This window comes from Phyllostomus hastatus, unplaced genomic scaffold (assembly GCF_019186645.2).
Source record: "Phyllostomus hastatus isolate PE091 unplaced genomic scaffold, TTU_PhHast_1.1 phas_scaffold_397, whole genome shotgun sequence".
Classification (NCBI taxonomy): Eukaryota; Metazoa; Chordata; class Mammalia; order Chiroptera; family Phyllostomidae; genus Phyllostomus; species Phyllostomus hastatus.
In genome coordinates, this window is record NW_025334029.1 from 5,566,369 (window position 1) to 5,572,986 (window position 6,618).

Consider the following 6,618-nt stretch of genomic DNA (forward strand, 5'->3'; position numbering starts at 1 on the left):
TGAAATTTCAAATTTCCATTTATTCTTATAGAGTTGTTAATCACAAGTCATGCCTGAGATTTGATATTTCTCTTGTGCAAATATTTCAGGTAATATTAAATGCCTTTTTTAAATGTGTGTAGTTCACTTTGATTAAATTCATGCTCTTTGACTGTACCATTAATTGACAGTTCTTAATTCTGGCAGAAGTTCTGTAGACCACAACCAGTTTTGGAAATGTTTGTCCACCTGAATAATTTCATCTCAGTCAAGTCAGACAGAGACTGAGATTCCACTATTGAATGAAACTCCCAAGTGCATTTTGGAGAGGGGTGGGAAGAGTTGTCAAGAAGTCTTATAAGAATGTGTAACAAATTATGAAGCATGAGTCATCATTTGTTTGTCAGTAAAAGAAGAGGAAGAGTGGGAGAGGGGAGATGGAGGGGTTGCATAAGAGATTGATTAAACAAAAGAAATTTTAAGAGAGAAGTGGCTATAACCATAAAAGTACTTTTAAACTGAGGGTTTATTTTTAAATGAGGTTTAACAGCCTTCAGCAGATTAGTAGGAAAGAAGTAAAAGGTCAAACAAAAAACAATTATTATAGATTTGATACATATTTATTGAATATCTATTAAGTGTTAGACCCTCTTCTAGGCAGGTAGGGCCTATATCTCCCAAATGAAATATTTATTTATTAAATAAATAAAAATGATCCAATTAAAAAATAGGCAAAGGACCTGAATAGACACTACTTCAAAGAGGACATACAGATGGCCAATAGACATATGAAAAGATGCTCAATGTCACTAATCATCAAAGAAATGCAAATTAAAACCACAATTAGATATCACCTCACACCTGTCAAAATTGTTATCATCAATAAATCCATATATAGCAAGTTCTGGAGAGGATGTGGAAAAAAAGGGAACCCTCATGCACTGTTGGTGGGAATGCAGATTGGCCAAGCCCTGTGGAAAACAGTATGGAGGATACTAAAAAGTTAAGAATGAAGTGCCTTATGAGACAGTGATTCTACTTCTGGATAGATATCTGAAGAAACCCAAAACACTAATGCAAAATAATATATGCACCCCTATGTTTATTGCAGGGTTATTTATAACAACTGAGATATGAAAGCAACACAAGTGCTTATCAAGAGACAACTGGATAGCCCGGCGGAAGTGCAGATCGGTGGAGAGCACAAGCCGGCTGCGCTAGGCTCACGCCCCATAGGGAGGCCAGAATCTCGCCTTGTGATCCCGGGAGGGACGTGGTGCTGGGTGCGTAACTGCAGTGGTGGCTCAGAGATTTCCAACCAGCCTGACCGAGGGAGCTGGGAAAGGCGCCAACATCCAGTCGGAGTGTGGTACGGCGGGAACACGGAGCTGGAAAGGGCTGGGCTCGCGCACCGTCCTCGGGAAGACTGACTCTCGAGCGCCAGTGTGTGCGGGGGGTGCCCAGGGTACCTGACAGACTTGATGAGATCTGGTTGTGAGAGAGAGAAGCATTTCAAAGGCCCCTCAGCCAGCTGAAGCTAGCAAGATCAGAAAAACTGGTCTGGCCAGTTAGAAACCAACAAGAGGTTTTTTTTTTTTTGTTTGGTTGGTTCTTTTTTTGTTTTGTTTTGTTTTGTTTGGTTTTGTTTGGTTTCTCTGGCTGTTGTTGGTTGATTGATTTTATCTTGTGTTTTATGTGACTTTTTTTTCAATTCTTATTATTTTGATCTCGCAATCCCTTATGTTTCTCTTCCTTTCAACCTAATATTATTTTCTCTTCCTTTCAACCTAATATTATTCTTTCCACTCCAAATTTATCTCTCCTGCACTCCATCTTCTGCTTTTCTTTCCTTTTTTTATTTTAATCTTGCAAGTTACTGTAAATTTGTATTATCTTTTTCTCACTTTTCCGACATTTTTTATTTTAATAATATTTTGGTATTCTTTTTCTTTCTGTGTAATCTTCTTTGCTTGGCTGGTTATACTGTCATTTGATAGGTTCCCCCTGGTATCTCAGTCACAAGGTGTTGATAAGTTACTATCCTTCATCTGTGTTCCATTAATACACCTCTCAAGGTTCTATACTCTTTATTCTTGTTATCTAGACCTCATCGATTCTGCCACAAGACTGTCACTTTACTATTACTGCTAGTAAGACCTAGTCTATACAATTGTAAATGCTTCTCAATGCCCGTACCTGATCTCAGCCCACTTTGCAATTTTCTGAACTATACTATTGTGGGGGTTGTCTCTATTCTTATACTCACTACTCCTATATACTAATCTTTAGTCCAACCCTACCTTAGAAGCTGACCTCCCACAGCCTCACAGCTTGCTAGATCCAATTAACAATCCTCTCGGCACCAATAAGAGTCTTACCTTCTTTCCATCCTTTCTAAAACGTGGATAGTGGGGTGGAGGATCACAGTTAACACTATAAGGAGCCAAAGGATAACCCATCTCTTCTCTACTGGCTGCTAAAGTAAATATCATAGTATACTGTCTGGCTGTTTTAAACCATTTTGCCTTACTCCTCCAACTGGTCCCAAAAAAGAGTAGGGGGAAGCTGTGAACACCAGGATACACGAAGGAGATTGCATCACTGAAACACACAAATATTCTACCACAGAAGTTCACACCATAAATAATGGGAATCAGAACAGTTCAAATTAACAAACAAGAAGAAAAAAGAAGAAACCCACGAACAATGAGAAAACAAAGAAACAACCCCCAACTGAAGGGAAACGAGGAAGCCTCAGGAAAAATGCTAAATGAAATAGAGGCAACTCAACTATCAGACAGTGAGTTCAAAACAATGATTACCAGGAAGTTCAATGAACTCACAATGAGCTTTCAGAAATTAGAGGGAAACTACATCAATCTCACTGCAAACTATATAAAAATGAAAAAGGAAATAGAAACTCTCAACAAAGGTCAAGAGGAAATGAAGAATACAATTTCTGAACTGAAGAACACAGTAGAAGGAATGAAAAGCAGGATTGATGAAGCAGAAGATTGGATTAGCGAGCTGGAGGACAAAGTAGAAAACAGCATCCAGAAAGAGCAAGAAAAGGAAAAGAGGCTCAGAAAGAATGAGGAGGGATTAAGAGAAATGCAAGACAATATGAAACGTAATAATATCCGTATAATAGGGATACCAGAAGGAGAAGAAGAAGAGCAAGGGATCGAAAACCTAGTTGAACAAGTAATGAAGGAGAACTTCCCTAATTTGATGAGAGGAAAAAGTCACACAAATCCAGGAAACACAGAGAGTCCCAATCAAGAGGAACCCAAAGAGACCCACCCCAAGGCACATCATAATTAAAATGGCAAAATTTCAAGACAAAGAGAGAATCTTAAAGGCAGCAAGGGAGAAGAAGAAGTAACATACAAGGGAGCCCCAATAAGGCTAACAGCTGACTTCTCAATGGAAACACTTCAAGCCAGAAGAGAATGGCAAGAAATACTCCAGGTAATGAGAACCAGAGGTCTGCAACCAAGGCTACTCTATCCAGCAAGGCTCTCAATCAAGATAGAAGGCCAAATAAGAAGCTTCCCAGACAAAAGAAGTCTAAAAGAATACACCTCGACCAAACCAGCTCTGCAAGAGATTCTAAAAGGACTGCTTTAAGGAGGAGAGAAGAAAGAGAGAGAGAGAGAGAGAGAGAGAGAGAGAGAGAGAGAGAGAGAGAGAGAGAGAGAGAGGGAGGAACACACATACATAAAAGACAATGAATAAGTACCTATCAATAATAACCTTAAACGTAAATGGATTAAATGCTCCAATCAAAAGACATAGAATAGCTGATTGAATAAGAAAAAATGACCCACATATCTGCTGTCTACAAGAGACCCACCTCAGGATAAAAGACCTTCACAGGCTGAAAGTGAAGGGCTTGAAACAAATCTTCCAAGCAAATGGACAGGAAAAAAAGACAGGGTAGCAATACTCATATCAGACAAAATAGACTTCCAAGAAAGGTCCATAAAGAGAGACCCAGAAGGTCACTTCATAATACTCAAGGGAAGAATCCATCAAGAAGACATAAGTATTGTAAATATATATGCACCCAACATAGGAACACCGAAATACATAAAGAAAATCTTAGAGGACTTCAAGAAAGATATGGACAGCAACACAATTATAGTGGGAGATTTTAACACCCCACTATCAAAAATGGACAGATCTTCTAAACAAAATATCAACAAAGATATTGTGGCATTGAACAATACCCTTGATGAAATGGGCTTTACTGATATATACAGAGGCCTCCATCCAAAAGAAGCTAAATATACATTCTTTTCAAATGTACACGGAACATTCTCAAAGATAGACCACATGATAGGACACAAAACAAGCCTCAAGAATTTCAAGAAAATTGAAATCATACCAAGCATTTCCTCAGACCACAAGGGACTGAAGCTAGAAACCAACCCAAAGGAAAAAAACCAAAAACACTCAAAATCATGGAGATTAAATAGCATGCTATTAAACAATGAATGGGTCAAGAATGATATTAGGGAAGAAATCAAAAGGTTTCTGGAAACAAATGAAAACGAATTCAGAATAACCCAAAACTTATGGGACGCAGCCAAGGCAGTCCTGAGAGGGAAGTTCATAGTGATACAGGCCCACCTAAAAAGGTTAGAAACATTCCAAACAAACAACCTAACCCTACGTCTACAAGAACTCGAGGAACAACAACAAAGGCAGCCTAGAGCAAGCAGAAGGAATGAAATAACCAAGATCAGAGCAGAATTAAATGACATAGAGACTAAAAGCACAATTCTAAGGATCAATGAATCCAAGAGCTGGTTCTTTGAAAAGATAAACAAAATCGTCAAGCCTTTAAGCAGACTTATTAGGAAAAAAAGAGAGAAGACCCAAATAAACACAATCAGAATTGAAAGAGGAGAGATTACAACAGATACCACAGAAATAAAAAGGATTGTAAGAAATTACTACAAAGAGCTGTATGCTAAGAAATTTGAAAACCTAGATGAAATGGACAACTTTCTAGAAAAATATAATCTTCCAAAACTCAATGAAAAAGAAGCAGAAAGTCTGAACAGACAATAACAACAAAAGAAATTGAAGCAGTAATCAAAAAACTCCCAACACACAAAAGCCCTGGGCCAAATGGTTTCCCAGGAGAATTTCACAAAGCACTCAAGGAAGAGCTAACCCCTATCCTTCACAGACTATTCCAAAAAATCCAAAAAGATGGGAGTCTCCCAAACTCTTTTTATGAGGCCAACATCATCCTAATTCCAAAACCAAATAAAGACATAAGAAAGAAAGAAAACTTCAGGCCAATATCACTGATGAACATTGATGCTAAAATCCTCAACAAAATACTGGCAAACCGCATCCAACAATACATTAAAAAGATTATACACCATGACCAAGTGGGATTCATTCCAGGGATGCAAGGATGGCTCAATATTCGCAAGTCAGTAAATGTAATACATTACATAAACAAAAGCAAAGACAAAAACCACATGATCATATCAATTGATGCAGAAAAAGCATTTGATAAGGTACAGCACCCATTCATGATAAAAACAATCGGCAAAGTGGGAATATAGAGAGCATTCCTCAACATAATAAAGGCCATATATGAGAGACCTTCAGCCAACATCATTCTCAATGGACAAAAATTAAAACCTTTTCCATTAAGATCAGGAACAAGACAAGGCTGTCCACTTTCACCACTTCTATTCAATATTGTACTGGAAGTTTTAGCCACAGCAATCAGACAAGAAAAAGAAATAAAAAGCATTCAAATCGTAAAAGAGGAAACAAAACTGTCACTGTTTGCAGATGACATGATAGTATACATAGAAAATCCTATTGACTCTACCAAAAAACTGCTTGACCTAATAAATGAATTTGGCAAAACAGCGGGATACAAAGTCAATATCCAGAAATCAAAGGCATTTCTATACACCAACAATGAAACAGCAGAAGCAGAGATCAAGGAAAAAAATCCCATTTGAAATAGCAAAAAGAAAAATAAAATACCTAGGAATAAACCTAACCAAAGAGGTAAAAGACCTGTATTCAGAAAACTACACAACACTGAAGAAAGAAATCAAGGAAGACACAAACAAATGGAAACATATACCATGCTCATGGATTGGAAGAATTAATAGCATCAAAATGTCCATACTACCCAAAGCAATTTACACATTCAATGCAATACCTATTAAAGTACCAATGGCTTATTTCACAGACATAGAACAAACACTTCAAAAATTTATATGGAATGATAAACGACCCCGAATAGCTGCTGCAATTTTGAGAAAGAAGAGTAAAGTAGGAGGGATCACAATACCTGACACTAAACTATATTACAAGGCTACTGTAATCAAAACAGCCTGGTACTGGCATAAAAACAGGCACATAGACCAATGGAACAGAACAGAGAGCCCAGAAATAAGCCCAAGTCTCTATGGTCAATTAATATTTGAGAAAGGAGGCAGCAACATAAAATGAAGTAAAAATAGCCTCTTCAACAAATGGTGTTGGGAGAACTGGACAGCCCCGTGCAAAAAAATGAAACTTGAGCACCAACTTACACCACATACAAAAATAAATTCAAGGTGGATAAAAGAATTAAATATAAAACATGATACC